Source organism: Syngnathoides biaculeatus, chromosome 8, assembly GCF_019802595.1.
Source record: "Syngnathoides biaculeatus isolate LvHL_M chromosome 8, ASM1980259v1, whole genome shotgun sequence".
NCBI lineage: Eukaryota > Metazoa > Chordata > Actinopteri > Syngnathiformes > Syngnathidae > Syngnathoides > Syngnathoides biaculeatus.
The window spans coordinates 21,060,625-21,084,482 of record NC_084647.1 but is presented as its reverse complement, the minus strand read 5'-3'; the positions used below and the strand labels follow the sequence as shown (position 1 = coordinate 21,084,482).

The 23,858-nt window shown below is 43.5% G+C and overlaps 1 long non-coding RNA gene across 1 annotated transcript; it reads right to left on the bottom strand.

Moving 5' to 3' along the window:
• Window positions 1–1,202: 1,202 nt before the first annotated feature.
• LOC133504885 (uncharacterized) lies at window positions 1,203–18,640 on the bottom strand. The gene is made up of 3 exons (XR_009796099.1): window positions 18,448–18,640; window positions 15,724–15,944; window positions 1,203–2,167 (listed from the first exon to the last, which is right to left on the bottom strand). It is a non-coding gene; the product is annotated as an uncharacterized LOC133504885 (long non-coding RNA).
• Between the last annotated feature and the right edge of the window lie 5,218 nt (window positions 18,641–23,858).

Here is a 23,858-nt window from a genome sequence, read left to right as displayed (position 1 = left end):
GTTCACATCATTACGAATACATTTGGTAAAATATTCACATTTAGTAGTTATTTTCTTGTTTCCAATCTTGTTTGAAATCAAATGAGTAATCTCAAATGTCAACAAACGTGTGCAATTTCAACAATATTATCATTTACAATCAGTCACAATATTATCAGTGCTTTCATTCAGTTGCAACGTCGAAATCAGTGTAGATCGATGAACCGCACGTACCGTTAATGAAGCAAGCTATTTAGAAATCTCTTTACATTTACTTACATTTCCACTTCAATCTGGAAATATTGAAAAGCTCAACGAACTACTCACACCATACAAACTGAAGTGGGAACTTTTAAAAATGAAAAGTGCCTTGTAAATACATAAAGGCAGATTGACAATGTGAAGCAGAAAAATGAAAAAATGAATGTATTTGTCATGTCGATTAAAGACACATTTCCACAGTAGTGCATAATATAAACTCAAATTTGCTACTTATTTGATGGCCACTCAGTAGCTTGCCATAAAAAGCGGAAAATACAAACAATGAAGTTATGAGGTTAGCATTTGTCTGCACAAACAATTAGCAACTGTAACCCTCCAACTATTAGCCTGCATCAAATTTACTTGTAGAGAGAAGTGACTTCCAGCTTTTCCTTTTCTGGGGGTTGCCACCACAGAAAATCACTCGTGTGATTTGTTTGTCTGACGTAAGCTAACCACGTTTATCCGTGCTTTAATGAACCCGTGTCTCAATTAAATCCGCAAATTCACTTTTAAATGTGATGAAATACTGGACAAACAATACATGATGTGATACATATATTGGCATTGCTTCACATAAAGTCTCACTTTCTTACTGCATATTGATTGAAGCCGATCTTTTTCTCTCTCTCCCTCTTAGCCTTGTTTATGTCACGTGATGCGACTAAAAGAATTTCCAGTTTTGTTGTGCTTGCGTTAAAATAAAAGCACCAGTTTCAAAATAAGAGTCTTTACGTGTAAATGAACTATGGGAAGAAGAGTGCCCACGGGCCAGATTAGACCCCCTGATGTTTTGACACCCCTGACTTGGACTTTATAAATTGACAAATGTTGCCTGTTTGCATTAGAAAATCAGCCTTTTCAAGGGTCTGTTCCATTTATTCGATCTTAGAAAGACAACCTACTGATTCGAGTTTAGACATTTTCGTGCTTATGTGCGTTCACCCCGTCCCCCTCCCCGATTTTTCTGGCTATCTCTCGCATTGCCGTAACATATTCGCTAAAAACTAAATTGTCTACAGGCGTGAACGTGAATGGTTTCTCGTTGACAGCTCACCCAAGATCCTGATGAGGACAAGCGCTATGGAAAATGGATGAATGGAATTTCCTTTGTTTCTGTCTGACTGTTGAAATGTGCCCCCCCCCCCTCTTGTTTTTATTTGTGGCATGGCATCTGACATCTGCAGCACAGCACTGAGAGCATAACGGGAAGGACATTATGGACAGAAAGTGTTCCTTCAATGTGAAAGCATTTTTAGAGAAGAACACAAAAAAAGTCAACTGAAAATGGAGTTTGGAAAAAAGCAGAAAAAAAACCTCAAGAAACAGAATGAGCAAGAAGTAGAGTAATAAGACACATTTCTCCCCACAACATGGACATCATGTCACCACACTGTGTTTGTTGTTTTAGTCACTCTTAATTATATTTCATGCTTATTCAAATGAGTATTTAATCATTTATTTGTTTACTATCATGTCATTTTTTATGGTTTGAATGTTTATTATACCTTGAGTGCATTAAAGCCATCAAGTAATGAAATCTAGGATTTCTATTTATTGAAATTGAAGACTTTTGTTTGGATTTTATTTGGATTTCATGCATCTTTTTTTCATTGTATCTGACAAAAAAACACCCAATGGAAAAAAAAAAAGCACTCCACGGAACGTGTACCTTTCATGGCCCTTGTTCAAAAGTGCGACTTTTCACTGCATCATTTCAGTGGCGTCCTGTCTGCTTTTGAACACTGTGCAGCGCTTTGCGCTAAGTGCGAATACCTGTCTTTATATGGCAGCGTGTTGCCGCGGCGGCGCGCCGAAACGCGGAGGCCCACATCACGGTGAGGTAACACGCGGGATGCGTTGGAGGTGGTGGAGAAGTATGGCGGAGGACAGTGGCTTGCCTCCATCACTTCTTGACGTGTAGAAGCTGCGAGGAGGAAAGATCCCAGAAAAGCAGCAGTATTAGAAATCCCTTGTTAGTAATTTGACATTAGACATTTTTTACCTCCCCATTGTTCTTTTTATGTAGAAAACAATCCAAGCAGGGTTCACTGCACAAAAATTAGACTTATAGTATATCATTTTTTTTTTTTTACAAAGGCAATATTGAGAATTACAAAGACACATGGAATGTTCGTGATTGTAAAACTTCACTATAGAAGTAGATTATTGCCACCAAGATTTGAATTTGAAAAGTAAAGTGATCACATTTTCACTAGTTGTATTTCAATGTAACTTTTCATTGTTAACAATTCAAGTGGCTACAATTCGCAGTCTAAAATTCACCGTCTATGCCACCAGGCAGGGTTACTTCAGGTCAGAACCGAACACCCAGCCAATCAAATTACGCTTTCAAAGTATGTGTGGTCACGTGACTAAGAAAGCGTAACTGCGATTGGCTGGGTGTCCTGCCTGGTGGCACAGACGGTGAAATTTCAGACAGCAAATTGTCCAATTCAAATCCTTTTTTCTGTGGCATTTCAAATTCAAATCCTATTTAACTTTACATTGCAAATTCAAATACTGGTGGCACTAATCTACTTCCATACTTCACAATTTAAATGAAAATATCATGTACATTACCAGAATTGGTTGAATTCTTTTTTATTATGTGTGTGTGTGTGTGAGAGAGAGAGTGCGTGTGCGTGCGTGTGTGTATAAGGATGTAGGGGTCATGCTCATTCAGCCACTTGTTGCTAGGTAGAGTTCATAGAGCTCATTCATGAATGCCAAATACTATATGCAATCAAACTGTTGCAGAGAACTACTTCTAGAAAATGTTTATGTAAGTTTTTATATGTGAAGTTTAATCACCACGTTTTCTCAACTAGAGACCCCTACTTTTAATAGACCCACATGTGTAGTAGACTTGAAAAAAAAATGCCTTCATTGTAGCCTCAGAGAAAAGGAAATGGTAATTGTTTCAATTTGTAGACACTACATTCAACCTTTAACTGCTAAATCTATTTCAAGCAAAAAGCAGCACCTAGCAACATGGAGACATTGTTGACGAGCATTCGGTAGACGTGCCAAAGTTGCGTGCGTCCATGCAGCTCTTCGTTCTCCCCGGTCGGCCTTTCTGAATTTCTCCAATCCAACCATACAATGATGAGTCCGCTGTATGCGCCGCATACACTGATCCACACAAAATCAACAAATGGAATTAGGTGGTTTGATAATGAAGTGCTGCCTCCACGAGTGAAAATACAACCAGTGTATTTCTTTCCAGGGCACAAGAAGTAATCACCTCTCTCTCAAAACGGGCTCATTTCAGTGATGCTTCAAATAAGGGTGTTAAGTGTGCTGCCGGGATGTTTAGATAAAAGCCTGTCGGAAACGTTAGTAAGACACCTGTGAACTTTTTAAATTCTGAAAAAAAATGCATCTGATATTATTCCAAAAATATGAAGAAAGCCAAACATCAAAAATGCACGCAACATTGCATCTTCAAGACTAATGAATTATCGCTTACAAATAGTATGAAGGAAGCAGTGTGCTCTTGTGTGAACAAGACCAGTAGGAGGATTAAAAGCTCATTATGGCATGTAAAGAATAAAGAAACAGAGGAAGTGGAAGACCCCCAACAGACCAACCTATGTGCTTTTCTCAGCCAGCCGGCTTCTTATGAATGGAAGGAAATTGTCTTCAGTAGAAAAAAAAAAGTCCAGTTAAAAAGCCAGGGTCTTAATAAAAGAATCAACTCGAGAACAGTGCAGAGAGTAGCGAGAGGAGATAGGTAGAAGGTAGAAGGACATGCAAGTTTGTTTTATTAGCGTTCAATAAATATCTGACAGATTTCCTGAGGAAATATCTGGGATCACATGTAGAATAGTTTAAGACTGATGTCAACTGCAGCAACATATGAAATCTATTAGCGAGGAGCCACAGCAGACATGGGCCTGAGAGAGAACGAGGGAGGAATCAGCAGAGGGAGAGCGAGAGGGAGAGGGCGAGGGAGGGAGAGTGAGAGAAAGAGAGAGAGAGAGAGGTAGTGCTGCTCAAAGTCAAGAAGAGAAAAAAATCTCACAGCCTTTCCAAATTCTTCGAGAGGTAAAAAAGTCAGCCAAGACGCAAAATCAGAATCGGGGGGGAGCAGGAACGGGGGGTGCGCACACACACACACACACACACACACACACATCCATGCATGCATAGAAGCACACAGTAAAGCGGTGATCTTCACATCCTGCCGGTTTCAGAGCCAAGCGGTGAAATGAGTGCCCAGACGACGCTGCCAGTCCCAGGGAGGGATGGAGACAAACACCCTCGCAGCAAAACACAGAGAAAGACCCACAAAAAAAAAAAAATAATAATCATAAAATAAATCGTCGGCAAGCGTGGTCCTCTGCCAATCTGTACAGCGACACACACACACTGGAAAGGCAAACTGCGGAAAAGTGATGCGCCGCTCTGGAAAACTGAGTTTTTAATGGGGCAGCATGGTGTGTGAGTGGTTAGCATATCTGCCTCACATTTCTGAGGTTTTGGGTTTGACTCTCGGCCGCGGGCTTCCTGTGTGGAGTTTGCGCGCTCTCCCCAGTTTTTGGCAAGTCCTGCGGCTTCCTCCCAGTCTCACTTTCCCAAATTATGCGTATCAGCTTCAGTCAAGACCCCAAATTGTCCGTAGGTGTGATTGTGAGCATCCACGATTGTTTATCCGCAGTGCCCTGCAATTGGCTGGTGACCAGTTGAGTCGCACTCAAAATGGACGGTAGGGTGAATCAAAAGTCTTGGGTCACTACCGCTTTGTTGTTTTAAAGGACAAAATTGAATTGTTGGGCCTTCGGAGTGCCCTGCAACCCATCAAGTGTGAACAATCAAGCAAAGTTTTTTTTTTTTCTTTTTACTGCCTATTTAAAATATGAAACAGCTGTTGTAAAGTTGCCCCACCCCCTGTTGTGTAACTGTAAGGCCAATTTGCATACTGATTGTCTTTGTGGACGTTTGATTGTTAGCTGAAGCTGTCAACTCCGTCATATGTTGTTGCGTGTGTAAAGATAACATCTATGCATCCATTTTTTTTTTATCGTGCGTCTTGTCTTCAAGAATGTTGAGCCCATCCCAGCTGTTATTGGGCGAGAGGCAGGGTACCGCCTGGACTAATCGGCAGCCAATCACAGGGCTCATAGAGACAAACAAGCATACACACAATTCGGAATCTTTAGCGAATATAACATGTTGGGTTTTGGAATGTAGAAAATAACAGGAGAACCTGAATAAAGATTCAATCTCAGAACCTCTGAAGTATGAAGCAGATTTGCCCTTCAGCATGTTCCAGTGAAGTTTAAACCACATTAGCAGAAACAGCTACAGCTACACATTTCATTTTATTTCCCCACAACATGCAAATTCGACACAGGAAATCCTGAGCCACGTTTTAAAGCACTAACCTTGGAACTGTGAGGCAGATGCGCAAACCACTAGGGCGCTGTGCCGCCTATGTATGGACAATTTCAAGTATTTTATTATCTCTAAGTGTTTTTCTCTGGAGCATGAGAAACCGAAGTATCACCAGAACCGCTAACATGCTAACTCAACACAGGAAGACCTTGCCCAAGGTTCGAACAAGGAACTTCTGACAGTGAGGCAGAAATGCCTAAACACATGATCCAAATACAAAAATATGCATATGTTTTTCCTCAGTTTATCTGGGAATTGCAGTTTTGCTGGAGGTACTTGTTTTGCTTTTTTTAATTGGGCAATGCCCAACAGTTAATTGTCATGTTAAGCACAATGAAGTGTTTGGGACACGTCAAAAAAAAGATGATCCATCTTCAACAAGAGGATAAAAATATTGTGCCTTTCATTGGGCGGCAACAACATCAACATTACATGTTTGTCAGTATCTTGGTCAGTAGAACTAACTTCCACATTTTTCCCAATATGTGGGAAACGGGAGTTTCCAGGGAAAACCTTATGCGAACAGGAATTCCCTTCAAGTGGGATTCGAGGCCAGTGACCTTCTCACTGTGAGGCGACAGTGTTAACCACTGAACAACCATGCTATTGAACGACAGAGGAAAAAAAAAAAAAACATCGGGGGCATCCCTCAAATCGATTGATGTGTTTAATATGTACGGATGCTTTGAAGGAGGAGTGACGAATGCCAGCTACATTATCACTGAGGAACCATCCCAGAAGACGGAAGGTCGTCAACCACATTCAGTGCTTTCATCTTGATCGCTAAACCTGCAACCTGCCAACTTGTTCAAAGATTGAAAAGTTTGTCGTTCCAAAAATGAATGAGTTCAGTTCGTAGTTCATAAGAGTTCCAAAAGAAGTTCATAATTCCGTTTTTATCCATATTTTGCTGACAGCCGAGTAGCATTAATCTCCCTGTTCAGTCCACGCTAATAGTCAGCCGGAGCGTTCACCCTACAATCTCAAAAATACAACGAAAACGCTTGAATATTTTTTTTTTTAATGAGGAATTAAATTATCCTTAACGTGCAAACAAAAACATGCAACACAGTATCAGAGCGATGATGGTGAGAAGACTGATGACTTTGCAGTCCTCGCAGCGGTGGCTAATGATGTTAAAAAAAATACATCTATTGTTATATTGCAAAAAAATATAAATAAATTCCATATTTTTACAGTGTGATCATAGAGCATTTTAACTCAAGCCTTCTGATACAAATATTTCCTAATAATCCATTTTTGCAATTGTGTACTGTATAACAAAAGAGCATGTTTACTTGCATTTACGGAGTGTCCCTGAATGGATTTTTGCGCACTCACGCAGCTGCCACGCGTCTGCCTAGTTTAATTCTGAAGCGTGAAATAAGAAATGCGAGAGGTGTACGTTCTTTTATTCTTTTGAACATGTCAAAAAGTCCCCCTGCTGGTCACTTTTAGTATAACAGTTGTTTCACTATATATTAAAGTACACCACCTTCGCAGCAGACCTCACCGTGTAACAATTGCGCACACGTCTATGGCAACAACGATGGCCAAGCAAAATATCATGCAGCCCTATTTTCGTCCCTTCTGAAGAGATTCAATAATTTTCCCTTCAACAAATAAACACAGCCACTTTTGTCTCCATGATCATTGTTGTGACTGAATGGAATACATTGGCTGACGGAAGCCACTTCCCGTTTTATCTTAACGTGTTGTTTTACAGTCTTATTTGGACATCTCTCGACCTTAAAGGATACTGTACATGGGTCCTACACCTTCCCCCAATCCCCCAAGTTTCGCACGATCACGTGATTCCACGAAAATGAAGACATACTGAGGTAACCAGAGGCGGGACCATTATCATTAAAAAAAGACTCCAAAAGAATTCTTGCTATCTTTGATTCCCACTTTTCTTAAAAGCACGACAAAGTGTAGGGCGTTTGTTTTTGTTTTGCTTTGTTTACTTCTTGCTGTATGGGAGTAAATATGTGGCACTTTCCCTTCCCTTCCACGTGATATTTCACAGCATCAAAACTCAGGGAGACATCGTCTTACACCACACACAAAGTAGTGGTTCTACATCTTGGAAAGGGAAACTCGAACTGGGCTGGTGGTGCCAGTATGTCTGTGGCAGTGTGGCAGCCATACTGTTCCGCCACCCTCACCCTTGCTCTCCACCAAGAGACCCAAACCACAAGCCAGAGAGGCATGGATGACTATACCCACCACACACTTAGACACACACACACACACACACACACACACGTACACACACACACACGCACACACAGTCGCCGCAAATACCAAGTAAAGAGGTACAGTTCTGGAAAATGAGAACGAGTGAGGTTTCTGTCTTCTCTCCATCTCTGAACGGTCGGGGCCCAAGAGGGCACGCAGAGTTCAGCGGCTCCACAGATGAGGGCCACGCAACACATAAGTGCATGTATAAGCGCCCAGGTGACACAGGCGATGACGGCTGTGAAATACGACGGCGCTGCGAGTTACAAGTCGAGGTAAACTAAGACGTGGATGCATTTGGAGAGATTTATTCTCTCTTTAAGGGGCTGATGGCATACATCTGCGCTCGGTTTCAAAGCGGGCGATGCCACACTGAGCTCAGTGTAGCAGATCTCACTACGGTGGGTTCAGATTTCCTTTTTTTTTTTTCCTTTAACTCATCCACTATCTATCAAGTATCCACTGAAACTGTCACTACTATAGTAATATTTTTTTTAAAAAAGTGTGTGAAGCAGTGCACTGTCGATGGGGCACTCCTGACATCGACCCGACGTGGACATCAAGGAGAGTGTCTTTGGATTAGCACATTGGGGTGGTGGTCCCCCTTATTAAGAAAGGGGACCGGAGGGTGTGTTCCAGCTACAGGTGTATGACACTCCTTAGACACTCCAGTAAGGTCTATTCAGGTTCATGGAGAGGATGGTCCAGGACCAGTGTGGTTTTTGTCCTGGCCGTGAGACAGGGGAGTAGCGCTACACACTCGGCAGGGTCCTCAATGCTGCATGGGAGTCCACCCAACAGTCTACATGTGTTTTGTGGACTTGTAGAAGGCGTTCAACCGTATCGTTTGGGGAGTCCAGCGGGGGGTGCTTTGTGAGTATGGGGTACCAAACTCTGATACAGGCTGTTCACTCCCACTATGATCGGTGTCAGAGTTTGGTCGGCATTGCAGTTAGACTTATTTCCGGTAAGGGTTTGGGCTCAGCCAAGCTTGCCCTTTCCCACCGATTCTATTCATTACCTTTATGGACAGAATTTCTAGGCAGAGTTGAGGCGTAGATGGGTTCTGGTTTGGTGGCCTCAGTATTGCATCTTTTTGTAGATGTTGTGGTCCTGTTAGCTTCAACAAGCCATGAACCTCAACTCTCACTGGAGCGGTTCGCAGTCGAGTGTGAAGCGGCTGGGATGAGGATCAGCCCTTCCAAATCTGAGACCATGGTCCTCAGTTGGAAAACGGTGACGTGTCCCCTCCAGGTTGGCGTTGAGAGCTTGCCCCGAGTGGAGGAGTAACAGTATCTGGTGCTCTTGTTCATGAGTAAAGAAATAATAGAACGCAAGATCGACAGGCAGCTCAGTGCAGGGTCTGTCTGAAGACTTTGTATCGGTCCCTTGTGATAAAGAGAGAGAAAGGTCGAAAGGCGAAGCTCTCATTTTACCGGTCGATCTACGTTTCTACCCTCACCTATGGACGCGAGCTGTGGGTGATGACTGAAAGAACAAGGTCCCGGATACAAGCGGCCAAAATGACCGCACCGGGTCCGGGCTCTCCCTTAGAGTTTTAGTGAGAAGCTCAATCATCTGGGAGCGGCACAGTGTCGAGTCACCTTTCCTCTGTATTGAGAGGAGCCAGATGAGGTGGCTGGGGTATCCCATTTGGATACCTCTCAGACGCCTCCCTGGTGAGATGTTCCAGGCACGTCCCACTGGAAGGAGACCCCGGGGACGACCCAAGACTTTTTGGAGAGACTACGTCTCTTGGCTCACCTGGGCCCGGGGACACCTCGGGATCCCTCCGGAAAAGCTGGAAGAAGTGGCTGGAAAAAGGGTAGTCTGGTTGTCCCTGTTAAAGCTACTGCCCCCACGACTCAAGCTCGGATCAGCAGTAAAGAGATGAATGAAGACATTTCTTTTTCATAATATTACGCTTGAAATGTTGCTTTTATTCCTTTAAGTGTGGCCCTAATAGTTCTTTGCAAGTGGTGCAGTAGTATCTTTAAGACTTTATTTGAAAAGTGATTAAACTGCTACCCTGCGCTACCTAAAACCTATTGCAATAAAAGTGTTTTGAAAGCCAAAGTTGAGTAAAACCACTGCTTCTGGCCTTCTAACTCAGCATCTCTGTTACTTGTTTGACTGTGTTTACAAAGAGCGAATCTGGTTCAGCCACAATAAAAAGAATCATTTCACTGGCGTGTGGAACACAGTGTACAGTGCATTGGCCTGTGTGTTCCTTTCCCTCACACACCCAGGATGCCGCATCTCGCCGCCTGCCTGCATGTTGTGTGTTTATGTGTGTGTACGTGTGCATGTCCAAGTGTTGAAGCTCAGGCAGGGTTCCTGCATGTGTTCCCCTGCTCGTGTAATGGCCCAGCGGAGTAGAAAGTGATGAGAAGCTGGTGCCGGAGCCCAAACCCGGCCCTTATAAGGCGCTCTGGAGCTGTTTTCTCTCCTGGCCGCCGTCTCGCCTCCTCTCCAAAAGTGCTACAAGGTCGAAAAAGAGGAGAGGACATCTCCGCGAGTTAACATATTTACATATTTCCAACGATGTGGGGATATGCAGCGGAGCGCTGGCAGGCGAGGCCCTGGTCAACGGGGACGGCTGAGAGTGGACATCTGGGCCAGAGATTTTGGCAAAGGGCCGCTGGCTCCCTCGCCGCCTTATCGTTCCACGCAGACGAAATCTTATCCGGCCGACAGCACCGCAGAGCTCGTTATTGGACAACGGGGATGTTGGGAAAGTGTCCTGGTGTGCAAGCAGACATAAGCATGCAGTGATGGGGAGTAACCGAGTGCAACCACGTCCTTACTGTACTTCAACTGATTTTTTTCCTGTATCTGTACTTCACTTGAGTCTAATTTTTGTGAGGACATTTTACATTGCTGACTGCTATTTTGAACAGTTCAAAATACCATTGTCCAAGGCCCCAGTTTCAGCTGAAAGAAATCAGTCCCAAAGCAAAGCACGTAGCCACCGTGCTTCCCTTTAGCTATGGTCCTCTTTTGGTGTTCTGATTGCCTTTTGAAAATGACAACCAAAACCTCTGTTTCAAGGGACCACATCAACCTTCAAACAAATGTGGTTGAGTTGTTCAGGTTATATGTTACAAAAATGGTGGACAAAGTTTTGAAATGATTTATCTTGTTCTTTTCTTGTGTGTATCACAAAAAAACTGGCATTTGAACAGGGGTGTGTGGACTTTTTCAATCCTCTGTAAGTCATGTTAATCATCAAAAATGTGTTTAATCAGTCTTGTCGCATTGCGCTCATCTTCTGGCCAGAGCCCAGCCGAGCGCCCGAGGGAACCTCGCGTCTTCCTAAAGACACACACATGCAAGCACGCTCCTCCTCTCATCCCTCAAAGGTCCTGCATATGCACTGCAGTTCCATGTTTCTCTTGGCAGAACTCTGCAGGCTGTCCCTGCGTGCCTGAAAACCAACGTTCTCCCCCACGTTCACGTCTGCCAACATTCACATTTCTGACATTTTCTGCCTCTCTCTCTCTCTCTCTATCTCTATCTTTCTCTCTATCGGCCAGAGTCTCCTCCCCTTCCTCCACCTCCTCACTCCTCTGCCAGCCCGGCCAGGACAGGGTGGGACAAAGACGTCCTCGCGTTAACATTACATCCACATCCACTCCCCACATAGCCCTCCCCTCCGCGACCTGTCTCCCTTTCTCCAATGTCTGGCTATAATTCACTTTTCCCTTCGTCCAGATCTTCTCTCTCTGGTGGTTACTTACCCTTTTCGCTCTGACTGAGCGAGCCAACAGAGTGCAGGTGTGTTGGACTGTGCGATTACATCCTCTTCACGCAACTGACATATTTCCCCCCATATGCATTTTTTGATTTGAAACCAATCCTCCATTACTCATTTTGTGTTAGTCTTATGGCATCTTGCTTCTTAGGAACTATGTTGAAGTGAGATGAGATGCTTCCTTTAATTGACCTTGGGATTAAGAAAGGGTCCATTAGATCATTTTGAGGACGCTTTATCTAAAAAGGGTGGCGCTGGACTCATTGCTGTCAGTTGGTTTTGGTCAACACGGAATCGCGATGTCATTTTTCAAACAAAGTGTGTCTTCTTTCTCGTAATAAAGAGCGACGTGCCAAGAAGAAAGAACATCGTGATCACCACCAAGCACAAATGGTAATTGTGTTTTTATGAGATTTTTTTATTTATTTGTATTTTCTTATTGCAGCAAAGTGCTGTATATTACCGAAGAAACTCAATCATAGATGGATTGGGGCCATGACTGGTGTTTGTCCTTGGTGGAGATTTGCAGTGTACCAAGTTCCATTGTAGTTGATGTGTTGAAATAAAGCCCATCTGTCTTGAGGCAAGTATTCTCAGTACCTTTCTTTTTCCAGATTTGGTGTTACAAATGATTGCACCCATCCATTTTCTTTTGCTTATCCGGAGTCGGGTCACAGGGGCATCAACTGAAGCTACAGAGTCCAGACAGATTTCCCTCTCCCCCAGCCATTTGGTCCAGTCCTTCTTGGGAGTTACCGAGGCGTTTTGGGGCCAATTGAGAGACGTAGTTTCTCCATCATTCCCTGTGTTGTCCTCGGGGCCCGGAACACCTCACCAGGGAGGTGTCCAGGCACGTCCCTAGTGATAACTGTTGCCGAGGATTGGATTGCCCTGGTCCTCGCTTCCAGCTGACACCCACCTCTCATGCACCAGAGCCCCTTGGCTCCTCCTGTCGGTGGTGAGCCCATGGGACTGGGAGGCCACGTCACCTCTGTGCCACGTGGGTGCAGGGCCTCCCACCAGGTGATCATTATCAACCCCAACCTCCAGGATTGGCTCCAGAGGGGGGGGGGGGGGTCGCGGTGACCTGTGTCGGGGTGAGAGAAAACATCTCATCAAAATGCAGAGCAGAGTAGAAGTGAATAAGTACACCTGATTGATCTTTTGAGCCACGTAAGTTGAAGACAATCTGATTCAAACTGGATGGATAAGAGAAACTCAAGAGTTCAGTAAAGTCACTTCAGACAACAACTTTTGAGAGGAGAACCTATTAGGGAAAGTTGATGTGAAAGAATACGGCCTTGATCAGCAGAACTTCACAAGTAAGCAGCAGTCAGTCCAACGTTTTCCAAGACCTGGTTTAGCGAGAAGGCTCTGCTAACTGCATATATATTGTAGATGTAGGAACTCAATCAGCTGCAACGAATCGTCAGATGACGGGACCTGCAGGACCCCCTGTGAGTCCGCTCCAATGTGTCAGTACCGCCGTAAACCGAGGACCCCCTTCGCACCAGCGGGGCAGGTTGGAGGCAGATGACAAATTTCAGTTTGGATGTTGCAGTGAGATAAGAAAAGGCCTCTGAATGGTCCCCGCAGTGCAGGTGCAACGAGTGAGTCGGGAAGCGACGTTTGTAACCTTAAACCGGCGTGCGCGAGTGTAGCGACGCACAACAGCTGTGAATGGACTGATTTCCTCGACGAGGTCTGGCGGGGTGCGGGCATTTCTGGGTGAACGAGTGTTCTCAGAAACGAAAGAGCGAGGAAGGAGGAGAGAAAATAAGAGTGCAGTCTGTCTCTTGGGTGCCCTTTTTTTTGCCATCCCATTTCCTATGCATCTGGTTTGTGTTTGTGCGAGGGGGGAGCAGGAGGGGAGGGGGAGGGGAGGCCGTCTGGGGCCGATTAATATCCAGTGATTTATTGGAACTTTTATGGAATAAAACAATAAAAAATGTCCATGTGCATGTATGTGCGCTCGCCTTTCGGAGAGAGCGATGCTTTCCTAATTCGGGAGGGGGGAAATCAAAAACAAATTAGCGCGGGGGCCGTGCTGTGGATAAATTGGGCACAGATGGAGGCAGGAAATCAAAATGGGGAAGACTCCTCGGTCACCGGCGGAGGGCGACGCATGCGACCGAGGGGTGAAAAAGGGAAGAGGGTGAGCGAAAGGACAGGGATGATTTGAAGGAAGAGCAGAGAGTGGGAGGAGGATGGAGGGAAGGAGGAGGGGGTGGGGGTGAGGGGGATAAATGTGGCGGGGGAATCAGGGGAGTTCCCATGCCCTGTGCGCAGGAAGTGGCTCAAAGAGTGAGCATGTGTCTGCACTCGCCGAGTCTTTGAGGGGGCAATGAGATGAGCAGACCTCACTCTGGCACACAGCTGGATTTCCTTGCCAACTAAACCCCCCCACCACCCCAACAAACTTTTCCTCCTCATTTATTCTCAATTCCTCATGTGACTAAGCGCTACGCTCCCATCGCTAACTTTGCGTCAAGCCACAAGCCTCCCGGCTAAGTGGCTGTTTGGTGAGCCCGTGCGCTCGTCTTGCCTTTGCACGGCTTTAACATTAAGCTGATTGGAGCGGGTGTTGCACCACTAATAGCAGGGGTGGGCCGCGTCACCCCCCATTTGACTGTTCGCTTCCCCGCGCTGCGGGGAGAGCTTTTGACATGTAAAGTGCGTCCTCATTTGTAGGGAAGGTTTCTCACTGTATCTGCGGCTTGGGCGGAGAGCCTCTTCTCACATGAATTTAGGAGCACTTTTGCGCAAAGACTCTTTACAGTGATCCCTCATTTATCACGGGATTTCGGTCCCCGCCCACCCCCTCAATCGGTGAAATACACAAAGTGGCTGACATTTCTTTATTTTAGCTTTTTACATCCTTTAAAGCTGTAGGAATTTCTAGTCTCTAATCTTCCCCACACTCTTATTTACCTCTACCATACTCATAAACACTCAACACTTGAGAAACTCGGTATAATATGAATAACGTGTCATCTAGGCACGGGTGGCATGTATTTTGAAATCGTGTCTAGTCACATTGGATATCTGTGATGCGGAAATACGTCAGTCCCTTTCTCTGCCTGCCAGGAGAACATTCTGGAACTGACAGACTTTGTCAGCGGCATTTTAAGAGACAATCGACATTGTTCAGTCCAAACAGTCCATTTTATTCAATATAAGTCATATTCGGAGGTTCCACTTAATTGTAAACGTCTTCCAATGATGCAATACTGAGATGTCACGCTATTTATCTCACAATTTTTGAAACCCCAAACTATGATCGTACAACACTCATTATAATGTCAATAACAACTGTTTGAAAATAAACGGATTACCGATGATTTGATTGCAAAAAGATGCACCGGAAGTACACATGCTCATGCACACATGGCGAAAGACGCTCCATAACTTTCACTAACAGCCTCGTGTAAACTTCCTCTCCTACTTACAAAATCCTTCAACAATACTTCCTTGACAACAATTACTACTCTCCTATTTGGGACCATCTTGTGGCAATAAAGAGAGAGCAAACGGACAAAACTGATAAGTACAAAGAGGCCCATTTTTTTCCAAATGCAAACCGGTGGATGATTAATAACGAACGGCTGGTTTGCTGTATTTTTGATGACAGCGTGGCACGGACATGTTTCTGGAACACCGGGAAAACGTTTGAAATTGAGATAAAAATGCATCATATCGCAAGTTTGCGATAAGAAGAGGAAAACCTGCTTCTGCCTCCCCGATTTCGGGCTGTTGTGTCACATCCACAGTGACTGTCGGCAGCTGCTAACGAGCACATTTTGATATGAATGACTTCCTGCTCTGTGGGTCTGGACTGTGGCATCTGTCAACTCTCCAGCACAACTTACTCCATCATTCTCAGCCCCCTAAAAACCCCAGCAACCCCCCCCCCCTTTTCCACCCCTTTGCCCTATTCCCACTCTCAATCCCTGCTGGTAAACCCTCCCGAGTGGCCGCCCACCTTCCTCATCCAATCCCTCCACCCTCCCTTGGCACTGCCACCCACACACACCACTTCCCGTTGACCCCCCCCCCCCCCCACCACCACCACCCTCACCCCTCCTTACCTCCCCTGCTGGGTTTGACTCTGGTTCGCCCCCCCCCAGGTTAGCGGTCAGCGCCAGGAAAGAGACAGGGGCTGTTGTTGCTCTTTGGAAGGCCGTCGGAAAGCCGAGAAGAGATTCGCTGGAAACTCCATCAGCGGCTTGGATGGCTCTCAGCTGTGCTGCAGCGACTCGGAGCCCCCGCCATGTTTGTCTTTCTGTCACATTTTAATAGCTTCTCAGCCCTTCAACAGAACAAATGGAGCGGAGAGAAAATACACTTAGTCGCTGTATTTACAGAAATGATCATTTTAATGTACAAGGTAATGCAAAACATCGGCAGTAAAAATATACTGTGGTTTAGCATTAGCTTGTGTTTTGACGGTGGAAATTATGGATAAAAGACTTGTAGCACAAAAAAAAAAAACAAAAAAAAACAGTGGCACCTTTGATATTTGGGACTCCTGAATTAATACTGTGGGAATTAATACATTGCAAATAACAAAACCATCACCAAGATAAATGCACGCAACTGTGCCATATACATCGCATGGCCATGTTCAGGATCAATATTTATTCATCAAAATAGACCATATTCACCAGAGACGCGGATTGTTGAATATATTAATGTGCTCAGATCGCTACTTGGCATGCTCTGTCCAACCAATCACAGGACAGAAAAATGCTGACGTGATTGTGGGCCAGCTAGCTGGCACTCTGACTTCAATTCAAAATCAAAAGATTCTGTTACATGGGCCAGCAAAACAGATTCAAAAGGCAGAGGGGCAGCTCACACTGATGTGGGAGCTGAAATATGAAAAAAAAGTAAAGCATCCACGTACACTACTACGCACTGCGACCAAGTGTGTGTGTGTGTGTCTGTGTGTGTGTGGTATGCACTTCAACACTAAAGTCACTCAAAGTACACCTGCAAGGACCTGGGAATTAAAAAAAGGACTTTTAAGGAAAATCTTGTCGCACACCACCAGACAAAAATGGAAACAGGTGAACACACGGGAAGAATTCTTCTCTAAGGCCCTAAAAACTTTATGCCGCTGCCACAGGACAGACACACGTACTGTAAGCAAAGCAAAGCAAAGCAAAGGAAAAGTATTTGTATAGCGCATTTCATACGCAAGGTAACTCAACGTGCTTTACATGATTAAAGGCATTTGAAAACAAAGAGATAAAAACATTTTAAACGGGATAAAAATAATAAAAATGATGAACACAATATTAAAAAAAGACAATTAAAACCACAAACAGTGCAAGTAATATGATCAAAAAGTGGATATATTCTAAAAAGCATGAGAAAAAAAAGAAGAGTTTTCCACCTGGATTTAAAAATATTCACACTTGGGGCTGACCTCACCTCTGTTGGAAAATTATTCAATTTCTGTGCAGCATAATAGCTAAATGCTGCTTCACCGTGTTTGCTTTGGACTCCACTATTTCACCTGAGTCAGTCGATCTCAGAGCTCTATTGGGTTTGTAATCCGTAAGCATTTATTTCATGTATTATTTATCTACTTAATGATTTTCAGACCAATAAGGTAAACTCGGATAATATCTCTGATATCTCTCACAACATGTTTATTCTGGGAAATGCCTTTAAACATTATTTTATTTTTAATTTACTATGTTTTTGTATAAAAAAAATGGCGAGTAGTGTGCGGTCCAATTGGCTTCCAAAGCAACACTGTGTTCGATAACGGAGGTTTTATGAAATGAGTGTCATCTTCGAGGCTTTCTCTAACCGTCGAGAGGGTACTGAAGGTTAAGTCGCTGCGGCGCTTTCGCAATGAGACCGTTCGCTTCTTTGACAGTGTGAAAGTGCACTCAACTCTCCCTTCCCCACCGCTGCCTTACAGGCCGCCTTTCACTTCATGTCTGCATTATGAACACAACACGATCGCCCAACTATCTCGTACCGTAGACGTTAGAAAGTCAAAAGTCGGATGGACAACACGCTTATGTGCTGAACCTGCGTGTGCGTGTGAAAATGAGACACTTCCGCCCTCGCGGGACTGCTAAAGTGCACATTTGTGACCACACAAAAAGGAGAAAACGCAAAAGACGGGCGTCAGAGATGCAGCAGAGATACGACTGTGGGTACAAACACACACACACAGATATATTTATACACACACACACACAACAGCAGGCTGTCAGAAAGCAACCCAGAGGTTTCAGTTCTGCCTGGTGTGGCAGCACTCTTGAAACACCACAGGCACACTGGGGTTAAAGTTCATGTGCAGGTCAGAGCACACACACACACACACACACACACACACATGACTTTGGTGGGAAGATGTTCCCGAAAAAGCAGCCCGGGGGGGGCAGCACGGAGGCAAAGAAAAGGCGGCGTATAGGAATGTGTCAGCGCAATGCCAGTGTGTTCACGTCGCTCCGGGGCGGCCGAGTTGGTGAGAGTGCTCAGACTTGCCCGCATTGCCACAGGGAGTGGGGGGAGGTGTGGGGGATGTGGGGTGGAAGTAGACATACAAGCACCAGTGGGGAATGTTTGTGTGTGCCTGCATGCACGAGGTTCGCATTTGAAGGTTGCTCTCAAAATGAGATGGGGAACTTGACCCTGGGAAAAGGTTTAAAGCTCGGCGAGACAATCACACCAGCGAGCGTGGACGTAAACGAAAGGCTTCGAACTCGGGAGCGCAAAACTTTTGCCTGAGTATGTGACAGACAGATATTGTGTATAAGTGTGTGTTTGACTGAGCGGCTGTGGTTAACCTGCAAACGTATGCGAGGCGACTGTTTCTCATGGCCTTGTCTTCTTCTGACTGGTTCACCCTGGCCTCCAGGCACACTCGTCTTTCCATTGCGAGCGGCATGACAGCGCCTGGATTTGTTGGGGACATGCATTGCAAAAACACTGACAAAGATGCAACACACACGCAGCGTCACAGCAAATCGGCACAATGATAACGTCCACGGTCTCCTCTGGGGTGTTAACGTGTCTAGTGTGTCAGTCAGCTCCACGCGGTAGCTCTCGTGTCACAAATATTCTCCCAAGCTTGGCTGTCACAGGAGGAGCCTGCCCCCCAGTGGCAGAAGCTTGGAACTGCACGACGGCGCGTTTTGGAAAGGCGCGCACGGAGGGAAAGATTGACGCTGCGAGCTTGTTGTTGTTTGTCAAAGTAGCCTCCCTCACACCGCACACGCACTCACAGAAAACTACTAATTTGACAGTTTTTTTTTAATTCCCGAGTAATTATCATGTGATGTTGTGATGAGGCCAAAGTAACACTTAGCGAAGACTGGAGACATTAAGTCAAGCAAACAGATATATTTATATACATTTAAAATTAGTTTTCAAGTAATTACAGTACGCTCTTTCTCAGATCCTCTAGTGTGGCTTTTTTTTGGTTCACAAATAACTGATTCGCTTTCAGTAACTTTTAAATCATCTCAATTATGTGATTGTCAATTTTTTTCCCCTGTTAATTGCCTTTATGTATTTTATCTTACTGATACAGACGCTTGTTGAATCCTATTAGTTTTATGACCTATGGTTATAATATACTGTACAGCATATTAATATAATAATTATAATAATATACCATAAACTGGATGGAATATATACAGCTGTGTTCATTCCATAACATGAGAATTTGTGAAATATGAATCAATAGGGACTATCTCTATTTTTGTTTTTGCTATGTTTTGTTTCATGATCATGTATTCTCAAAAGCCAGCGAGGTTAAAAATAACATAAATGTGCTTATCACACTTTTCAACAAAAAAAATTAAATATTCAGTCTTGAGTTGTGCTTTCTGGATTTATGGAGATTTTCTTTTATTTATTTTTTAAAGGCTTTTTGTTGTTGTCCAATCAAAATTATACAGCAACCGAATTAAGTTGTTTTTTTTTTTTGCTTTTATTTTGAAAAACTAAATAAAAAAACAAAACGAAAGTACTTATGACCTGATACCTTTCCCTACGTCTATAGAAAGGCTGGACAAAGTTTTTAGTGCAGGGTTTTCATTTGATTTATTTTTTTAAATGTAAAAATTGGCATTAGTAGTGTACGTGTATATAAGTGTGTGTGTGTGTGTGTGTGCGTGTGTTTGCGTGTGAGTGAGTGTATATATAGATATGAAAACTAAAGTGAACTTCAAATACTAATTTTATTATTATTTAAAATTAATGAAATTATAATGAATACATATATTATTTAATATGGTACAATAAATATATGTATATGTATTTTTTTATTTTACAAATATTTTTGTCTTATTAAAAATAAATCAATCAGCAAATAATAATATACATGAAAGTAAATATATTTAAAGCAACCAGTGTTAGAAGGTAAAACACAGTTAAACTCATGCAACCAATATTGTTTATTGTATTTGTTTCTATTTCTGTTATAAAATAGTAATTCCTGCACATTTTGAATTAGAGTTATTTGCAATGAATTTTCAACTTATTAACCAATTGTTTGATAAAAAAATTGTCTTTTACTACAAATTTATGAACAAATTACTGAAAGAGAAAAAGTAAACACATCCAATCCGGAATGAATACGAATGAATGTATGCATTTTAAATGTGTAAAAAACGACTAATTAAAGACCTTTAATTATAGCTACAGTATTTAAAGTCCTTTCACAGGACTTGAAGACCCGAATGGTCGGTGGACCCAATTTAAGAACCCTACTTTTCCCAGCCCTGCTCTCCAAGCTTTCATGACACTTCAAAGTGGCTGTGAGTCATTATCTCACGCGTTTTGCTGTGTGGGTACCGCCAAGGATTTAACACCAAATCAAACAAACAAGTGACAACGCTTTCAAACCAAACACATCTGCTTTGTCGAAGTTGTGTTCAACCAGCTGGAACTGCAGCACCGCACGTGTGTGTACATAGAGTAAAAGTCTGACGTGATTTGTTGTGATGTCACGTTAGAATATAAAAAAATACTGAATATAACTCAAAACTGAAATTTCAAACCAATGTCGCATAAAGCGTCAGCATAGCGTGTGAGACTACAGTACAGCGAGCATGAAGCAATCAACTTTTTGTCACCATTCTCAATCAGAAAAGTTCTAACATGAATAAAAACTACACATGCAAACAAAAAACAACAACAAAAATATTCACATAAATGTACAAAAATCTAAACTTGTTCAGCCTAGTTTGTGCTTTTCTTTCCGCTTTTCCAACCCAGATCATGTTGTATGCTAACTAGCGTTAAGACTACATTAGCTTCTCACACGAGTTGAGACGAAACAGCCCAAGCGGTGCTTGTTTAAAGACGTCGGCGGGCATCAGAACAACGGCCATTCGTCAACGGCTTTAATACGCCGCCGCGCGTTGGCAGCGGCGGGGAGAATTAAAACAAGCCATTAAACGGTAGCCTGTGGAGACGCACAAATCACCTGCAGTATCAACAGAGCGTTGAGGGTGTTTTTATAGATTATACACACTCACTTGTAGGTGTGTATACAGTAGACAGTGGACAGGGTCGGCCGCTTTAGCGAGTGCTGAAGTCGTTTATCTCTCAGATGGTAGCTAACAATGGAAACCTAGCGAAGCCTCGGAGACACAAAGAGTGGGAATAAAATGTCTACACACTCCTATTTCAATGCCAGAAACGATGCTGTTGCACAAATGTGCATACTGTCTAATAACTGGGATGATGGCGCTGCTTATAATTCCCTTCACCTTGGCAAAGAACCCCAGTTCTGACAGAAGAAAAACATACCCAAGGCATGTTGGTGGCACCATCACACTTCGCTCAAGCTACAGTTTGGTGGTATTTTCTTGATGGCCAGTGTCACATTTGCGCCAAACCCACCTTTCGGAATTATAGACAAAAAGTTGAACCTTGTTATCATTGGACCTTAAAGTGCCACTGTCATGAAATGGATGATTTTTAGTGTGTTATTAATGAAAAAACGGCAGCCGGTATGGGCCCATCCGTTTTTTCACCACAAAACATGATTTTGACGTATATGGCTTTTTGTAACTCCTGCCATGAAAATCCTCTCGAGGGATTTACTTTCGACAAGAAGCAGGAAGTGACATTGGAGACAGGTGCGTGCTCGAGTGGACTCGTTTGTTTCTATTAGTTTTACCAGCGGGAAGATAGCTCGTTGTTCCTTCGTGTTAGACAAAATGCCGTCTCGTTACATTGCATTGTGGGATATTGCTCGAACACTCATGAGGATGGATTTACGCTTCATAAGTTTCCAAGAGACCCGGTTTGTCGTGAAAAATGGATTTCACGGGTGCAAAGGACAAGTGCTTAGTGGGTTCCAAATGACAGGTAGGTGTGTATACAGCTACTAAAAAAAAATTGGGGGCGAGGACGTAATCCTTTCAGAGCATAACAAAAGATCCTGTAACTCAGAGATGCTAAATGTGTCGAAGTGCCTGTCGGCGTCGTGTCCGCTGATCATGGCTTTGCCCGAGCTTCCATGTCCCACGAGCCGCCGCCAAAGCCATGCCTCGTGGACGAACACGGCTTTTGCCGGGCTGGCTCATACATACTGTCTGGGAGTCTGTTGTTAGTTAGAAGTGATCCGCATATCATCTAAATGAGGCTCGAAACAATAGGGTAATATTTCCCCAGACACTTCACTCAATTGTGAGATGTTCTCTTCTTCGAAAAGAGCTTCCATGTCAGAAGGGGCGTCTCCCATAGTAGGGGCCACAGCATGTTTTTTGATTTTTAAAAAGTACAATAAGGCAAACGAAATACTTTACATATAGCATTTACTGTATACTACGAGTCATAATTGTAAAAAAATCAAATGAAATAAAAAATTAAGACCTACTGCTTCATATTGTTTTCTATGAATGTTCACAAGCAAACGATCTTCGCTCATCGCTACACTTTACCACTTTCACCCCAACTGGGGGATGTCAACAAATCAGAATTGATTGATTTGAACCGGATTTTTGGGTCAGACAACCATCACCCAGCAGTAACATCCCAAACACTTTGGCAACCGGAGATTTTCCTTCCCCCGGCCCGCGCCGTGAGGATTACATTTGTGGTTTTTGGTAGAAATGGCCGTTGGATATTGATCAACGACGTTTGGCATACTTTCAACCTGGACATTTTATGATGTTGGTGACGGCTGAACTTTTTACTGTGGTACTTTGTCAAGGCTGAAATAGAAAGTTAAACAGTAGGACAATCTACAATATTTTGGAGGGACCGATTAATATAAACTAATATCCATAATCAATATCTTACATATGACTCATCTTAAAATAAAACATGGTCACTTACTAGTCAGCGAAACCTAGAAAAAAATTGTTAACACAGCAATTAGCAAGGAAATTTACAGTGTACAACCAAACTTTTTAGTTATTTAGCATGCTAACTCACAAGTTAAGCATTAGTCATCTCTCTTAGAGGAAGAAAAAAATACTTCATCCAAGCACTTGAGCAAAAGTCATCTTGCTATTAATATGCTAACTTGCAAAATACTATCAAACTACTGAGTTATTTACACTGAAAAATACAGCAAGCTAATAAATATGCTAAGTAGTGAGCTAATCAGTGTCAATCTCTAAATCGACCTGGCTAACTGCAGTAACTGGTTAGTATGCTCACTTGCAAACAACTACCCTAGCTTACAACCAACTACTTAGCATTCATTTGGAAATTCGGACTGATGCCCCCCCAACTCTACTCCGAGAGTCCAATTTTCTTTGCGGTAGCGTGCGCTCCCTTTCTTTGAATTTACAAAGGACCACCTTGCTTGCGGCCCTTCCCCAAACAAGCCTGCAGGGTCATCCTGCCTGGCACGCTTACGCTCAGTCTCTCCCCAGTTAGAGCAGCCAAAACGGCTGCAGCATTCCCAGTGTGGCGCCATGAATATATGAACAGCACATTTTAAAAACCTCTGAGTTGCACTATGTTCTGGAGTCTACAGAGTCCACTTAGAATGCATTTCCAAATGCACCATTAACCAGCAACCTAGGTAATGTGCTAGGTAGAGAGCGAAATGCTTCAGTGCTTGAAAGGTTGACTTTTACTGCATAAAAAAAGCTAAATTATTCTATTTAATGTGGTTTGCTAACTCCTGGTGGCGTGGTTGATGACAAGTTAGCAGATCCGCTTCACAATTCCGAGGACCCGGGTTAAAATCCTGTGTGGAGTTTGCATGTTCTCCCCGTGCCTGCGG